This window comes from Balaenoptera borealis, assembly GCF_965194805.1.
Source record: "Balaenoptera borealis genome assembly, chromosome: 11".
NCBI classification, from domain to species: domain Eukaryota; kingdom Metazoa; phylum Chordata; class Mammalia; order Artiodactyla; family Balaenopteridae; genus Balaenoptera; species Balaenoptera borealis.
In genome coordinates, this window is record NC_138868.1 from 17,615,627 (window position 1) to 17,634,604 (window position 18,978).

General features: G+C 39.3%; 1 long non-coding RNA gene across 1 annotated transcript; it reads left to right on the forward strand.

Moving 5' to 3' along the window:
- The first annotated feature begins 2,139 nt into the window (after positions 1–2,139).
- LOC309606590 lies at positions 2,140–18,563 on the forward strand. The gene is made up of 2 exons (XR_014231970.1): positions 2,140–12,484; positions 12,833–18,563. It is a non-coding gene; the product is annotated as an uncharacterized lncRNA (long non-coding RNA).
- Positions 18,564–18,978: the final 415 nt, after the last annotated feature.

The window sequence follows — 18,978 nt, forward strand, 5'->3', positions numbered from 1 at the left end:
GCTTGGCTGAATTGACTGTACAAAACCACCACACACTGTGAAAATTGTTTTGCATAGGTTCTTCATTTGTCTTCAAAACAACCTTCTAAGGCAAGACCTCCAGTTTACAGATGGGGAAACTAAGTTTGAAGAAGTTACATAATTTTTTAAAGGTATAAACTGCCTTAAGGTACATTCCAGTAAGTGTTTTGAACCCAGATCTGAGTGACTTTAAGCCCATGCTCTTACCCCCTGCATGACACTATTCACTGATTTTCCTCTAAGCATCCATCTGTGCTACTCTTATGGAAACTGATGTCACTGACATAAAGTAAGAGACTTCACACAGGACTGCTCCAGGCATATTTGGAGCCCCAAATGCTTTTCTCACCTTTCCTCATTCCCTAGACTAGGACTTCCTAGACTGGGAGCTTCTATTAGAGGATAGGCCTGCTTGGGATGGGCTTGGGACAGCAGGAGGTCTGGGAAGGTCACCTCCAACTCTTAGCAACCTCATCTGTTTACCTCAGTGAGTGTCATGACTTCATGACTTGAAGGCTATGATCTCCCAGGATATGACTTGCTTCACAGGGAAGGAATTTGTTGGCCTCTGTGAAATGAACCTAAGAGAGGAATGGGGAGGACTTCTGAGCAGCCTGTTAAATGAGAGATACTGGCTAGAGGCTGTGGAGGAGAAAGCCTTCATGTGACACTACCAGGCTCCCCGGTGGCAGCCAGGTGTCTTGGTTTTGATTTTCGTTTTATAAATATTTTTCCTACCTGTCAGTTCTCCAAATGGAGGCAAACTCATCTCCATGACAGCTGAAGCATAAGAGCCCCAGTGAATATGTCAGAGCTGAGGAGAAAGTTTCACTCTAAAACAGGCATAAAAGGAAGAAAAGATAGAGGTTCTCTTTTAGCACAGAGTCTGGACAATACTAAGGGGGAAAATCACATAACAGGGTGTTGAATTGAAAATGTCCTGCTCTTTCTGGAGCTTCAGTTGAGCCCCTGAAGCTAAGGACATTGGTTGATAAGTGCTCACACCTTCTACTAAGAAAGTTGTCAGTCATATCTATGCAAGACTTGCTAAGAGATGCCCACCAATTTCGGTCACTATTAGCAAGCGCATTTAAGAAGAGCCTAGAAAGTCATTGAGACAAAATAAAACCAAGATTCTCTCTTAGGTTGGGTTCTTTCAGAAGCAGACCCTGAACCAAAGATTCATGCACAAGTAATTTATTAGGAAAGTGTTCCCTGGAGAAACCAGCGAGGGAGAGGGAGGATGGACAGGGAGGAGGAAGACCAAGGAGGGCGCTACTTCGGCTGAGTTCCCTGGGTCAGGCTGATCCCTGAGGGAACTCTAGAAAACGAGTTACACGTCAGTGTTTGCTCTGTCTGGACGCAAAGGAGCTGGGTTTCTGTACTCTCACACAGGGTCTGCTCTTAGCTCTCGGTGCCCAAGGCCATCCTCTGGAGGTCCCAGCTGCCCTATTAGCAGCAAAGCATTGCAGAAATTGGAGGATGAGCTGATAAAAGAGATCCCAAGGGACTTACTGCAGTGACGGCAGCAGTGTCTGCTACAGAAAGAAAATTGGGGGGTAGAAGGAGGTTCTTCTCTCCACCACAGCACTTCAGGCCAAAAGAAGGGCCCTAGGAGACCCAGTCATGGAGATCGGGGCTGCCTGCATCTGGAGAGCCTGCCTTCTCTCGCATCTCTGGTCTAGTCTGGTGGGGTGCTTGCTGCACTGAAGGAGCTCCTGGGCTCACCTGATGCTGCCACTGGGCCAGAGTGGAGTGTGGTGAGAGTTCTGGGGACGACTTGATTTGTGCCTCCTAGACTTTGGCATCAAGGCTGGAGAAGCAACAAAGCAGCTGCAGCTCCCAAGGACATGGTGAGGAGCTAGAGCACAAGTGGAGCATCTACACATAGTGGCAGCTGAATGGTGTGGTGGTCAAGGGTATGGACTCTGGAACTAAACTGCCCAAGTTTGAAACTTGTCTCTGCCATTTACTAGCTATGTAATCTTGAACAAGTTTCTTGACCTCTTGTGTCTCACTTTCCCCATTAGTAAAGTGGGGATAATGCTATTATCTTCCTCGTGGGGTTGTGATTATTAAAATCAGATTGGGCATATATATATTCACACACATATATATACACAGACACACACATATATCTACCTATATATCTACCTACTATATACATAAGTAAAATCTACTTTGTATATATCTACTATATATAAAATATATCTCATATATATTATTATTAATATACTAATATATTAATATTTGTATTATATATGTAACATATACTACCTATATTACGTATGAGCCATATTATATACCTATAATATAATCTACTATACATTATCATATATCTTAGATATTACTAAGTGATTACTCAAAGTCATTCTATAAAAGCAGATCTAGGATCAAACCAGGCATCTGACTGCAGAACCTATAGTCTCAACCACTATGCCACACTGATCTTGAATATACTTTATACTCTAAAGGTTAAACTGCTAGGGAGCTTTGAGGTCAGCCAGCTTGGATCTAAATCCCAGCTCTGCTATTACTGTTAACTGTGTGACCTTGGCAAATTGTTGAAACTTCCTAAGATTAAAACAGTATCTCCTTCATTGAATTGTTAGGATTAGATGAGATAACACGTGTAAAGTACATAGCAGGGTGCTTAGCACAGAGTAAGTGCTCAATAAATTATTATTGTGTTATTTTCCCAGGCCTGTTTCTACCTCTGCTTCCTGCCTGCATATTCATCCCTCACCTTGGTTTTCTGTCCATGTTGAAGAGCTGTAGACTTGGGCTGGGGAGAAGGGGGAAAAGAGACAGCAAAGCCAGGCTAAGGAGGGCATCTCTCCATGACAGGGTCTAAGATTAAAAACAGAGACAGAGAGAAAGGAATTGGCGGTGATGGAAATGTCACTGACTATGCACTAGTGCCTCAGGACTTTAAATATTAGTCATTTGACTTTCCTTTTGTGTTTTATTTGTTTTTCTACACAGCATGATCAAGCCTCGAGTTAGGTTTTAAAATTGAATGAATCATCCCATTATCCTTGAGAAATGCATCAGGGACAGGAAGTATTATTCTCATTTCACCAGTGAGAAGCTGATAAACAGAGAGGCTAAGTGATTGGTTCGAGGTCACAAAGCCAGAAATAGTATTTGTGGTCAGTGTTCTGGCCTTCAGATATTACTGCATCCCCAGGTGACAGGACACTAGTTATGTCAGGAGATGAACAACAAAGTGACTTTATGAACATGGAAGAGATGGGGAAAGAAATTATGTTGGTTGATCATTTACCCTGTGCTAGGTACTATGGGAGGCATTTTATATTAGTATTTTGTCAAATTCTCACAACTACCATACGAACCAACATGTGAATCATATTGGTGCTATAGTCCCAATTTATAGATGAGCAAACTGAGACCCATTTAGATTTGAACTAGTGTTTCTGATTCCAGAATTTGTGTTGTTTCTCATTATGTCAAGCTTCTCCTGGATGTTTGGTTCTTGTTTCTATTTCATAAGGAACCTGAAGGCCAGTGGGGCTTCCTCCTGGACGCCTCTCTCTATCTAAAGCCAATGCTCCCCGCTACTCTCCCAGATTCTATTCTGTAGCAATAGGATGCCCCCATTCCTATTTGATTGCTGCTGCTTCCTGTCCTCCCCCTCCCCCCTCCCTAAAACCTGAGAATTGGAACCTTAGTGATGTTTTCTGGGAATGACAAACCCTGTGCAACCTCCGATAGCGGTTACACAATCCAATTCTTGTCTATAGATTGCTATTGACTCCTTGCTCAGGCCAATATATTGTTAGATTTATTTCTTTATCTCCGGAACCTGGCAATAGCTCTGTTCTAGCATATAGCTCAGTTCAAAGCAACTTAATGATGATGATATAATAATAATAATAATAATACTGTAAAGCAAACACAGTGGTTCCCACATTTCTCATTGATTTTCCAGAAGAACTCAGGGTATGGTTATGTTTGTTTTCCCAGTTTTACAGATGAAGAAATGGAGAGTCAGAGAAATTAAATTAGCTGTCTAGAGCCTCATGCCTAGTAAGAAGAAAAGCTGGAATTTTGAACACAGGCATTTTTTATTCTGAAACATCTCCCTTTAATAATTTATCTCCTTGCTTCAGTTAGCATTTGCTGGGTAACAAACCATTCCAAAACTTAGAGGCTTAAAACAATAACTGTTTTATTTAGCTCATGATTTTGTGTGTCAGCTGGAAGGTTTTTCTGGTAATGGTTCTAAAACCTTAGCAGCGTATCAGCTTTATCTCAGAGAGCTTATTAAAAATACAGTGTCATACGCTTGGAGATTCTATTTGTGGGACACTTAGGAATCCACATGTTTTACTAAGAGTCAGATGATTTTAAAGCTGCCAGTGCCCAGAGCAGCATGTGGGAATAACTGCTTACCATATAAAGCTTGACACATTTTCTTCAACACTCAACACAGAGATATACTGAGATCACTTTAAGAGACTATTTGGAAAAAACATATACGTAAAAACATCTTTTCCTGTCCCTACAGATCCTGCATGCAAAATATACTCACCCCTTCTCCAGGAATGAGGAAATGATGTTTCTAATTACTGATAATAATAGTTTACATTATTGAGTACTTACTAAGTGCCAAGAATTACGCTGAGAAATTTACTTGGATTAGTGGTTTTAATTCTTTCAATAATCTGATGAAATAGGCACTATATTATGAGGAAACTGCAGCTTAGTGAGATGAATGTCTTTGCCAAGATCACCCAGTGAACTGAGAGCTAACCCACCTACTTAATTGCTATTTCATGACTCACACCCAGGCTCTCAGCCTCCAAGGCCTGTATCCTCAACTACCAATCTAAATTGCCTTTTAAATAGAGTTTGCTAGTTGTTTCTTATTATGTTTTCTCATTTAATTTCCATATTAACAGAACTCCAAGCTTTAGCTGGGCACTTTGCCACCCAAAACAAAGATAACATTTCCCAGCCTCCTTTGCAGGTAAGTGTGCATGTGGCTAAGTTCTGGCTGATGGGATATGAGTGGAAGTGACATATATAAATTCTGGGTCATGCCTCTAAAGGAAAGAAGTGTGACTTTCTTCTCCTTTATCTCTTCTGCTGGAGTGAGACCATCATGGTGTGCCATCTTGGAATTAAAGATGACAGTAATATTGTAGGGAATGTGGAGCAAAAACACAGAAAGCACTTGGGTCTCTGACACTGACAGCTGCAATGGACTGCTTATGTAAATTCAGATTATTAAATGAGAGATAAATAAATTTTGGGTGTCAACAGCAACTGAATCCTAACTAATACAACCCTCTATCAACACATCGTTTTAAAAGGCTGCAGTTATGAGTGACCTGTACCTATTCTGGCTCTCAAGCAAAGTTTTATAAAGTTTCTTCCCCCCCCCACCCCCACCACTTGGTGAACTGATCTGCTGGGTTCTAGGAGATCTCACCTCCAGGAGGCCCATAATGCTAGGTGCATTTGTGTGTGCAATTGTTTCCATGAGCTATTTCAAGGTGTCAATAAAGTATCAACATTATAAGAAGTTGCAATTCCACAGTCTGAGTCTACTAACTGGGTTGCTGGACACTCCGGCCCCTAAAATCTCCTCTTTTGTCTAGCCAAAGTTGAAAAGGGAAGTTTCAGTGATGTCATGCAAACTCTAATCTTGGCACTCAGGTACTGGTTATCAGCTTCCCACTTACAGTGTCCTGTTTCTGTAGATAACAGATTCTGAGATGTTACAAGAGATACATTTGAAATTGATAAGAGGTCCTTTCAACACTGTATATAGCCATCTCCTTACAGTTTTAACTAAAGCCAAGTTTGGGGCTTATTCAGTGCTGGTTTTAGTTCTTGAGATGTAAGATACCGAGAACTCAACTCATGGTGAGTATTTGAATAAAAGTATTACTTGATTTACATTTAATCAGAGTAAAAAGTAGTAATAATCATGATAATGACTAAATATAATGAGTGCCTAGTATGTATCAGTCACAATTCCGTATGTTTACATACATTATATCATTTAATTCTCACTATAGCCCTACAAAAGAGGTAATACTCTTATCCCATTTTCCAGATAAGAAAATTACTGTCCTAACACTGGGTTTCTATGCAATTCACTGAAGGCAGAGGAACCTGGAATAAAATCTATGACAATAGCTACTATTTTAAAAGTACTTCCCATGCATGTATGCATTGAGTCCTTTATTTTATTATCATTTTAAATTTAATTTATTTAATTTTTATTTTATTATTTTATTTTATTTAATTTTTACAACAGTCCTATGAAATAAATCTTAGTACTATAGAAATGAAGGAAATTTGGGCCTGGAAAAGTCAAATAACTTGGCCATGGTCACATGGCTTAGAAGTGTCATGGCCAGTATTCAAGTTCAAGTCTGACTTCAAGTCCTGGACTCATTAAACTAGCCAAGCTACCTTGAACTTATACCATAAAAATGCTTCTGATTACCAGCATGCCATTCCTAATAACATGTGATATTATGGTGGATTTTGTTTTTAGGGTTTTGTGATCCAGTATTATTTTGTATAAAGTGAAATTCTGTGGAGCTAAAGAGACTTTCTCTATATCCATTACATCTTTTAATTTCTACTGTATAAAATGTCATACTTAGCAAAACATGGGAAAATATTAGATAAGATCTAATTTGCTTAATAAATCAGTTGAGTACTCAGAAAATGCAAAACACATACACAGAATTCAACAAGAGGCAAGAATCCTCAAAAGGGATAAATTAGGAGAGTCATGTGGAATTCTACAAACGTGATAAACACATTAGAAAAATGAAACTTAGACAGATGTGCCCTTAGACTAATTGGACAAAAATCCTTGAAAAGCTCAGTGGTAGGCATAACTGGAAAAGACAGCTGAATGAATGAATAGACAAAAGGGACTATACTCAATGTTTTGTATATAAAATTCATTGTATCCTTTAAACAATTAGGAGCCATATGATCTAAATGTGAAAATGCCCTGAGATAAATTGAGGAAATTTCCTTGAACATTGCAGAAGAAAAAAAAGGAACCTAAAAGAATGATTGCTCTCAAAATGGGCTGAAACTGTCATATCAGTTTTGAAATGCTATTTTGTTATTTAGAATTTTAGGTGAATGTATCATTATGAGAATTGGCTTCAGGTAAATCGTTTTGCTCCCCTTTTGCTTCTCAATCTCTCAAATTTGTCCCCTCCTTTCCACCTTGCCACTATCAGTGTTAAAAATGCTCATTATTCTTAGAACAGTAGTCTGCATGTAGCTTCCTCTCTTCTTATCTGTCTTCCTCATTGCACAATACTGATTTTTTTTTAAATGGGAGATTGATAGTGAAACAGGAGGGAAGGGGACGCAACACAACCTTTAAAAGAATGGCATAGCCATAGGACATGATAAAAATTGGTTAGAACTAACTAGATCCAAGATGGCGGAAGATTTGCCTTCCAGAGGACCTTGAGCCTCATTATACGCTCATTGTAATACATTAGCATAAGCTAAGTGACACACCCACCAGTGCCATGACAGTTCCGAGGCTGACCATCAAAGATCAAAAAGTAGGCTGTGGCCCAATTCCTGGAAATCTCTGCCCCTTCTCCAAAACAGTTGGAATAATCCTCCTTCTCATTAGCCTATGAAATTACCCAACCCATAAAAACTAACCACTCCCATATTTGGGGGCCTCTCACCTTCTAAGATGACCCATACTCTGTCTGTGGAGTGTGTTTCTCTCTAAATAAATCCACTTCTTACCTATCACTTTGTCTCTCACTGAATTCTTTCTGCAATGAGACATCAAGAACCTGAGCTTCATTAAGTCCTGAGATCAGGTGTGTGATCTAATAATTAGGAGACCGTGGGTTCAAGTCCCAATCTGAGTTACACAGTTTCAGTAGGACACTACTTTTCTTAAACTCCTGTAATGGTTTCCCATCACCTTTGTGATAAAGTCAACCTCCTTGGCTGTTGCCTATTTTCTATTCTCCTGGCTTGCTTCTTCCTCACATGTGACTTCAGTCTAGCCATAATGAACTGGTATGAATTTCTATTTCCACTATAAAGACATGCTGCAGGGGGAAGTGAAAATATGCCAGATCCTGGATAAATTACAACAAATACATACTGTAAATGCACTGCTGGGCTCCAAGGGTTAGGGAAAAAAAGTGGGTTGAAATCTGAACAGTGAAGGATTATCTGACATAGTTATTAATGGCACCTCTGTTTCATTCTCAAATATGTTCTAGTTTGGACAATAAACTATATGATCATTTTATTAATAGGCTATAGTATAACCAGTTGTTTCACAATCGAGGAACAAAGACACCAAATTCCCAGTTTGAGATCAATGGGTTCTCACTCCCCTTCTCTTTACTGTCTCTATCCAGCCAATTCCACATTTATAGGTTTATTACTTTCATAACTCCACTTCTGGTACCATATTCTGTATCAGTTGGGAAATAATATCAAAACTCACACTGTCTTAGATAATGATTTACTGACTCACATAGTAGGAAAATCCAGACACAAGTTTGGCTGATCTAGCAATTTAGTGCTGTTATTGAGGACCCAGTTTCATTCTTTCCTTTTTTTTCTTTTTCTTCATTCTTCCCTTTACTATGTCAGCTTCATCCCACACTGGGCCTGCCACTTGATAGTAAAAAGGCTGCAGCAGTTCCAGGCTTTACATCTGCACACCAGGTCCCACCAGCATTCCAAGCAAGAATCCTGAAATTCACCTTCATAGACTTGTTTGGATCACATGTCCTCCTCCCTCATCCAAGCATTCTGGCCAGGATGATGGAATGTGCTGATTGGCTTGAGTAGGTTAGGGTTAAGCCCTGGAGCTGTGGGATGGAGTCAGCCTTTCCTCAAGTACATGGGCTGCTTGGAGGTGTAATCAGGAAGAGGGAAAGAGGACTGGATACTGGATCAACAACCAAGTTTTCAGACCATGGTAGAAGCCTTGGTGTTCCTACCAAACCAACCTAGCCATGTTATCAGAGACTCTAGCTTAACATTCACTGTGGAGGTTACACTACAAGACATTTGATTTGCAGCTATTTAACAATGAGAGGAGTTTGGGAGCCAAAGTGGTGAGTGGGTGTGAAGAGCATTTATTCTGTTCCTGAAGCCAAACAGAGCTGTCTTGAATCTGGGTACGAACCTCTTAACTGGCTTTGAATCTGAGCCAAGATAATTACTTTTTGATCCTCATTTTTCCTTATCTGCAACTTGGGGATAATTTTCCTATCTTAGAGATATTCAGTTTTGTGAGAAATAATGAGATTATGCATATAATGTGCCCAGCATAGTGGGCAGTACAGAGTAGGTAAGTTCCCCTTTAGTTTAGAGTCACTAAATTGACTCTGAAATCATCAGCATTAATGATTTTTTCTTGGGTCATTTAGTCCACCTGCTAAGCTGTGCCTGCTTTTTTGTACCTCCTTATATAGTAGGTGGAGGTAAACTGTGAGATAACTTGGTCTCATTCTCAGTATCTGTTCTTTAAATAGTGGGAAAAACCTGATTTCTTGAAATAACTAATAAATATAAATGTATTTTAATATTAATAATAAACACTAAGAATGCCCCGATCTTGCTGACCTAGAGTCATTTTCCTCTCACTCCAGGAAGCTTCAACCATTGTATTTGGCCCAAGTGTTGATCCTTTTCTGATGCCTCAGGAAACTAGCTGTTCCTTCATTTCTCACCAAGACCAAAAGCTATTTTGCTCCAGGGGAGCCCATTAGCTCATTTGAATTACGTTTCCAGATTCTAAGCCAAGAATCTCAAGGTCGGAAGGCCAGGGAGCATCAGCAAGGTATCTGACTCATTCTTGATTTCTACTTTCATCACCGTATTCTGACAATGTTTATGTTCACTGCTACCCCTTTCCCCCAACCTGTTATCAGCTGATTGGTCACCTCGGACTTGCAGGAAATAGCAGCATAAACAATGCTTCAGTGAACCCCTCAGACTTGCAGGAAATAGCAGCATAAACAATGCTTCAGTGAACCCCTCCAAGCAGTCAAGACCACGAATATTTCATCAGCTTGCATTTGCTGTCTTTGCCCCGGTGGTCCCACACTGGGTTACAAGTGACTAAGCTCTGGGGAAACCCTTTCCCCAGAATTAGTGTTTCTTCAGCTCCACTGAATTAGCCTTCCTATTTTATTGTGCCCCTGGGTTACAGGAGCTTAAAAGTTATAAAACAGCAAATTATTGCTGAAGGCCTGCAGCATGTTATTCTGAAGCCCCTGCCACTATATGAATGGGGCTAAAGTCATCAGGGAAGTTTAGTCTGTGGCTTCATGTTTGGGGGATGTTTCATGTTTTTAATTTTCAAAGATAAAAATAGACATATTTCTTTCTGATCATAGAGATTATAAAGATAAATGTTTGCATATCAAAAAATATAGAAAATCATAGTGAAGAAAGCAAATATAATCCTAAATTCCAAGCCCAGAGAGAATTATTGGTAGCATTTTGCCGTATGTGGTCCAGACCTCTTACTCCCTTTTTCTCTTTCATTTTACATAAATGGAATCATATTCTAAATGCAATTTAACAGTTGCTGAGTATATCTTTTACACCCATAAATATAGATCTATATCATTATTTTTATGACTAAACAGCATCATGTTGCATTTGTATACCAGATTTTATTTATCCAATCCCCTGTGATGAATACTCAGTTGTTTCCAAATTGTTCCTATTAGCAATAACACCGCAGTAGATGACCTTATACACTTTTGCATACATATCAGCTTATCTCCTCAGGATACATTTCTAAAAAGTGGAATTGCTAAGCACATCTGAAGGCTTTGGTTCATATGGCTAAACTGCTTCTCAAACACAATTTGCATGTTGACTAATCATAACTGAAAGCTGGCCAAAACGTCTGTTACAAGAAACCCATTGAGGAGATGGGCTTCCAGGTCCTAAAAATAAGCAAACCAGCATGGGCTTCCGGCAACGAACTTCAAAATCAACCTTAAAGAATCTATAGCTGGTAATTATCCAGGATAGTGGAAGCTAGGAACAAACAAAACAAAGCGTGAGAAGCCCTGGGGGACTGAGGACTATCTTGGGTGGTGAGCCTAAGAGGTGGATGGCTGGCTCGAGACATAGGGAAGCCAGAGGCTGGAGAAAATCTTTGGGGTTCAGCTCCCCACACCCCATCCCCGACCTCTGCCTTAAGACAAATCAATGTCTAATTCTTCCAGTGCTAGGCTACTAGGGCTAGTGTCTGTCCTGTTGGGGTGAAGAATTGGTGGGAATAGGTGTGGACTGACTGACCTTGGGAATTTGCTCCTCCATTCCCCCCACCCTGGGGGCTACTATATAGCAAGGGAGGATATGCTTTCTCCCTGTGTTGCTTCTCCCTGTAGGGGAGGAAAAACTTTTACCTTTCTTGGTTCTTTGGCTGGTCTAATAGTCAAATTAACATAGGAAAGATTAACAGGGGAAAAATTAATTACATACATATGGGGTCCCATAAGAATATAAGATCCATAGGCAGTCAGACAACTGAGGCTTATATGCCATTCTGAGCTAAGGAAAAGGGGTTAGGGGTCTGAGACTGCAGAGGAGAGGAAGACAATTCACAGGAAGTTGGGAAGAGCAAAGGTTTGGTAAACAAATGTTTGCTGTTCCATGCAGAGACAATGGGACACAGAGACTTTGATCCTTAGGCCCTGCAGAGCTCCCCACCTTACAACACCTCGCCCATATTCTTTGTAGTTATTTCTGGTGATGGTTCTCTTCCCGGACAAGGCCCTCTATCTGAATTCCTTTAGGCAATTAAAGGAAAGGTAAATATCTCTTCCAGAGTCTTTTGGGCTTTCATCGATTTCAGCTTAAAGTAATCCACATGTTAAAGTGGCACATTTGGGGTGAGGGGAGGGGAGAACTTGTTTTAAACTCCTTCATCCCTAAATAAGGATTTAAAGGTGAAACACTGGCTAGAGTTCTCTGGTGAGGTGGCAGCAATCAAGAGTGGTGGTTCTAGTGCTGGGGTTCTCTACCCTGTGACTCATAATTTCCCCATCCTTAATCTTTGTAGTGACAAAGATAGGGCCTGGCTTTTGGACCTTTCCCAATATGCATGGCCAGATGAGCTGGCTGATACCCCTAGGAGAACACAAGATCACCAGCCAAAATAACCAGACACCAGAGTAGAACTTCCCCAAATGAGAGATGACACAAAACTGGTTAACATTTACCATCTGAAGCAAAATTATTCGAACAGATGGAAAGAAAATTTAACATAAGTATGATAAATATACTTAAGGATATAAGGGAAGATATTAATAACCTTCCAAAATGGAACCAAGTGAAAATATTAGATTTGAAAAAATATAAAAGTTGCAAAAAAGGGAAGCTATCACTAGCTTTTACAGCAGAACCTGAGTAAAGAGATTAAGGAGGGGCTTCCCTGGTGGCGCAGTGGTTGAGAATCTGCCTGCCAATGCAGGGGACACGGGTTCGAGCCCTGGTCTGGGAAGATCCCACATGCCACGGAGCAACTAGGCCCGTGAGCCACAATTACTGAGCCTGCGCGTCTGGAGCCTGTGCCCCGCAATGGGAGGGGCCGCGATGGTGAGAGGCCCGCGCACCGCGATGAAGAGTGGCCCCCGCTTGCCACAACTAGAGAAAGCCCTCGCACAGAAACGAAGACCCAACACAGCCAAAAATAAATAAATAAAGTAAACAATGCCTTAAAAAAAAAAAAAATTCTTTAAAAAAAAAAAAAAAAAAAAAAAGAGATTAAGGAGGGGGAGAGGAGGAAAACCAGGGTAGGGAAACCAGGCACCACACAACCACTAATCCTTTTGTTGCCTCCTTGCCAGGAGGTATACACACCAACCAGAGGTATTTTTCTTTTTTTTTTTTTAACATCTTTATTGGAGTATAATTGCTTTACAATGCTGTGTTAGTTTCTGCTTTATAACAAAGTGAATCAGCTATACGTATACATATATCCCCATATCCCTTCCCTCTTGCGTCTCCCTCCCTCCCACCCTCCATAACCCACCCCTCTAGGTGGTCACAAAGCACCGAGCTAATCTCCCAGTGCTATGTGGCTGCTTCCCACTAGCTATCTATTTTACATTTGGTAGTGTATATATGTCCATGCCACTCTCTAACTTCGTCCCAGCTTACCCTTCCCCCTCCCCATGTCCTCAAGTCCATTCTCTAGTAGAACTGCATCTTTATTCCCATCCTGCCCCTAGGTTCTTCATAACCATTTTTTTTTCTTTTAGATTCCATATATATGTGTTAGCATACAGTATTTGTTTTTCTCTTTCTGACTTACTTCACTCTATGAAAGACTCTAGGTCCATCCACCTCACTACAAATAACTGAATTTCATTTCTTTTTATGGATGAGTAATATTCCATTGTAGATATGTGCCACATCTTCTTTATCCATTCATCTGTCAATGGACACTTAGGTTGTTTTCATGTCCTGGCTGTTGTAAATAGAGCTGCAATGAACATTGTGGTACATGACTCTTTCTGAATCATGGTTTTCTCAGGGTATATGCCCAGTAATGGGATTGCTGGGTTATATGGTAGTTCAATTTTTAGTTTTTTAAGGAACCTCCATACTGTTCTCCATAGTGGCTGTATCAGTTTACATTCCCACCAACAGTGCAAGAGCGTTCCCTTTTCTCCACACCCTCTCCAGCATTTATTGTTTGTAGATTTTTTGATGATGGCCATTCTGACTGGTGTGAGGTGATACCTCATTGCAGTTTTGATTTGCATTTCTCTAATGATTAGTGATGTTGAGCATCCTTTCATGTGTTTGTTGGCAATCTGTATATCATCTTTGGAGAAATGTCTATTTAGGTCTTCTGCCCATTTTTGGATTGGGTTGTTTGTTTTTTTTGATATTGAGCTGCATGAGCTGCTTGTAAATTTTGGAGATTAATCCTTTGTCAGTTGCTTCATGTGCAAATATTTTCTCCCATGCTGAGGGTTGTCTTTTCGTCTTGTTTATGGTTTCCTTTGCTGTGCAAAAGCTTTTAAGTTTCATTAGGTCCCATTTGTTTATTTTTGTTTTAATTTCCATTTCTCTAGAAGGTGGGTCAAAAAGGATCTTGCTGTGGTTTATATCATAGAGCTTTCTGCCTATGTTTTCCTCTAAGAGTTTTATGGTGTCTGGCCTTACATTTAGGTCTTTTATCCATTTTGAGTTTATTTTTGTGTATGGTGTTAAGGATTGTTCTAATTTCATTCTTTTACATGTAGCTGTCCAGTTTTCGCAGCACCACTTATTGAAGAGGCTGTCTTTTTTCCATTGTATATTCTTGCCTCTTTTATCAAAAATAAGGTGACCATAGGTGTGTGGGTTTATCTCTGGGCTTTCTATCCTGTTCCATGGATCTATAGTTCTGTTTTCGTGCCAGTACCATACTGTCTTGATTACTGTAGCTTTGTAGTATAGTCTTAAGAGTGGGTGCCTGATTCCTCCAGCTCCGTTTTTCTTTCTCAAGATTGCTTTGGCTATTTGGGGTCTTTTGTGTTTCCATACAAATTGTAAAATTTTTTGTTCTAGTTCTGTGAAAAATGCCAGTGGTAGTTTCATAGGGATTGCATTGAATCTGTAGATTGCTTTGGGTAGTATAGTCATTTTCACAGTGTTGATTCTTCCAATCCAAGAACATGGTATATCTCTCCATCTATTTGTATCATCTTTAATTTCTTTCATCAGTGTCTTATAATTTTCTGCATACAGGTCTTCTGTCTCCTTAGGTAGGTTATTCCTTGGTATTTTTTTCTTTTTGTTGCAATGGTAAATGGAAGTGTTTCCTTAATTTCTCTTTCAGATTTTTCATCATTAGGGTATAGGAATGCAAGAGATTTCTGTGCATTAATTTTGTATCCTGCTACTTTACCAAATTCATTGATTAGCTCTAGTAGTTTTCTGGTAGCATCCTTAGGATTCTCTATGTATAGTATCATGTCATCTGCAAACAGTGACAGCTTTACTTCTTCTTTTCTGATTTGGATTCCTTTTATTTCTTTTTCTTCTCTGATTGCCGTGGCTAGAACTTACAGAACTATGTTGAATAATAGTGGTGAGAGTGGACATCCTTGTCTCATTCCTGATCTTAGAGGAAATGCTTTCAGTTTTTCACCATTGAGGACGATGTTGGCTGTGGGTTATATGGCCTCTATGCCTACTTTCTGGAGGGTTTTTTATCATAAACCGGAGTTGAATTTTGTCGAAAGCTTTTTCTGCATCTATTGAGATGATCATATGGTTTTTATTCTTCAGTTTATTAATATGATGTATCACATTGACTGATTTGCATATATTGAAGAATCCCTGCATTCCTGGGATAAACCCCACTTGATCATGGTGCATGATCCTTTTAATGTGCTGTAGGATTCTGTTTCCTAGTATTTTGTTGAGGATTTTTGCATCGATGTTCATCAGTGATATTGACCTGTAGTTTTCTTTCTTTGTGACATTTTTCTCTGGTTTGGTATCAGGGTGATGGTGGCTTCGTAGAATGAGTTTGGGAGTGTTCCTCCCTCTGCTATATTTTGGAAGAGTTTGACAAGGATAGGTGTTAGCTCTTCTCTAAATGTTTGATAGAATTTGCCTGTGGAGCCATCTGGTCCTAGGCTTTTGTTTGTTGGAAGATTTTTAATCACAGTCTCAATTTCAGTACTTGTGATTGGTCTGTTTATATTTTCTATTTCTTCCTGGTTCGGTCTCGGAAAGTTGTGCTTTTCTAAGAATCTGTCCATTTCTTCCAGGTTGTCCATTTTATTGGCACAGAGTTGCTTGTAGGAATCTCTTGTGATCCTTTGTATTTCTGCAGTGTCAGTTGTTACTTCTTTTTAATTTCTAATTCTATTGATTTGATTCTTATCCCTTTTTCTCTTGATGAGTCAGGCTAATGGTTTATCAATTTTGTTTATCTTTCAAAGAACCAGCTTTTAGTTTTATTGATCTTTGCTGTTGTTTCCTTCATTTCTTTTTCATTTATTTCTGATCTGATCTTTATGATTTCTTTCCTTCTGCTAACTTTCTTTCTCTAATTGCTTTAGGTGTAAGGTTAGGTTGTTTATTTGAGATGTTTCTTGTTTCTTGACTTAGGATTGTATTGCTATAAACTTCCCTCTTAGAACTGTTTTTGCTGCATCCCATAGGTTTTGGGTGGTCGTGTTTTCATTTTCATTTGTTTCTAGGTATTATTTGATTTCTTCTTTGATTTCTTCAGTGATCTCTTGGTTATTAAGTAGTGTATTGTTTAGCCTCCATGTGTTTGTACTTTTTACAGATTTTTCCTGTAATTGATATCTAGTCTCATAGCATTGTGGTCGGAAAAGATACTTGATTCAATTTCAATATTCTTAAATATACCAAGGCTTGATTTGTGACCCAAGATATGACCTATCCTGGAGAATGTTCCATGAACACTTGAGAAAAAAGTGTATTCTGTTGTTTTTGGATGGAATGTCCTATATATATCAATTAAGTCCATCTTGTTTAATGTATCATTTAAAGCTTGTGTTTCCTTATTTATTTTCATTTTCGATGATCTGTCCATTAGTGAAAGTGGGGTGTTAAAGTCCCCTACTATGATTGTGTTACTGTCGATTTCCCCTTTTATGTCTGTTTATGTATTGTGGTGCTCCTACGTTGGATGCATAAATATTTTCAAATGTTATCTCTTCTTCTTGGATTGATCTCTTGATCATTATGTAGCGTCCTTCTTTGTCTCTTGTAATAGTCTTTGTTTTAGAGTCTATTTTGTCTGATATGAGAATTGCTCCTCCAGCTTTCTTTTGATTTCCATTTGCATGGAATATCTTTTTCTATCCCCTCACTTTCAGTCTGTATGTGTCCCTAGGTCTGAAGTGGGTCTCTTGTAGACAGCATATATATGGATCTTGTTTTTGTATCCATTCAGCCAGTCTATGTCTTTTGGTTGGGGCATTTAATCCATTTACATTTAAGGTAGTTATTGATATGTATGTTCCTATTACTGTTTTCTTAATTGTTTTGGGTTTGTTATTGTAGGTCGTTTCCTTCTCTTGTGTTTCCTGCCTAGAGAAGTTCCTTTAGCATTTGTTGTAAAGCTGGTTTGGTGGTGCTGAATTCTCTTAGCTTTTGCTTGTCTGTAAAGTTTTTCATTTCTCTGTCAAATCTGAATGAGATCCTTGCTGGGTAGAATAATCTTGGTTGTACATTTTTTTCCCTTTCATCAGTTTAAATATGTCCTGCCACTCCCTCCTGGCTTGCAGAGTTTCTGCTGAAAGATCAGCTGTTAACCTTATGGGGATTCCCTTTTATGTTATTTGTTGTTTTTCCCTTGCTGCTTTTAATATATTTTCTTCGTTTTTAATTTTTGATAGTTTGATTAATATGTGTCTTGTCGTGTTTCTCCTTTGATTTATCTTGTATGGGACTCTGTGCTTCCTGGGCTTGATTGAGTATTTCCTTTCCCATATTAGGGAAGTTTTCAACTATAATCTCTTCAAATATCTTCTCCGTCCCTTTCTTTTTCTCTTCTTCTGGGACCCCTATAATTAGAATGTTGCTGTGTTTAATGTTGTCCCAGAGATCTCTGAGACTGTCCTCAATTCTCTTCTTTCTTTTTTCTTTATTCTGCTCTGTGGTAGTTATTTCCACTATTTTATGTTCCAGGTCACTTATCTGTTCTTCTGCCTCAGTTATTCTGCTATTGATTCCTTCTGGAGAATTTTAAATTTCGTTTATTGTGTTGTTCATCATTTTTTGTTTGCTCTTTAGTTTTTCTAGGTTAAATGTTTCTTGTATTTTCTCCATTCTATTTCCAAGATTTTGGATCATCTTTAGTATCATTACTCTGAGTTCTTTTTCAGGTAGACTGCCTATTTCCTTTTCATTTGTTTGTTCTGGTGGGTTTTTACCTTGCTCCTTCATCTGCTGTGTGTTTCTCTGTCTTCTCATTTTGCTTAACTTACTGTGTTTGGGGTCTCCTTTTCTCAGGCTGCAGGTTCATAGTTCCCGTTGTTTTTCGTGTCTGCCTCCCCTGGCTAAGATTGGTTCTGTGGGTTGCGTAGGCTTCCTGGTGGAGGGGACTAGTGCCTGTGTTCTGGTGGATAAGGCTGGCTCTTGTCTTTCTGGTGGGTAGTTCCGCCTCCAGTGGTTTGTTTTGGGGTGTCTGTGACGTTATTATGATTTTAGGCAGCCTTTTTGCTAGTGGGTGGGGTTGTGTTCCTGTCTTGCTAGTTGTTTGTCATAGGCTGTCCAGCAGTGTAGCTTGCTGGTTGTTGAGTGGAGCTGGGTCTTAGCCTTGAGATGGAGATCTCTGGGAGAGCTTTCGCCATTTGATATTACATGGAGCTGGGAGTTCTCTGGTGGGCCAATGTCCTGATCTCAGCTCTCCCACCTCAGAGGCACAGGCCTGACACCCGGCCAGAGCACCAATATCCTGTCATCCACACGGCTCAGAATAAAAGGGAGAAAAAAAGAAAGAAAGGAAGAAAATAAATAAATAAATAAATAAATAAATAAAGTAAAATAAAAAATAATTATTAAAAATTTTTAAAAATTACAAAGTAATTTAAAGAAAGAAACAAAAAAAGAAAGAAGAGAGCAACCAAACCAAAAACAAATCCACCAGTGATAAGAAGTGCTAAAAACTATGCTTAAAAAAAAAAAAAAGCAAAAAAAACGGGCAGACAGAACCCTAGGACAAATGGTAAAAGAAAAGCTATACAAACAAAATTACACACAGAAGCATCCACATATATACTGACAAAAAGAGAAAAAGAAGAAATATATATATATATATTGTTGGTCCCAAAGTCCACCTCCTCAATTTGGGATGGTTCGTTGTCTATTCAGGTATTCCACAGATGCAGGTACATCAAGTTGACTGTGGATATTTAATCCGCTGCTTCTGAGGCTGCTGGGAGAGAT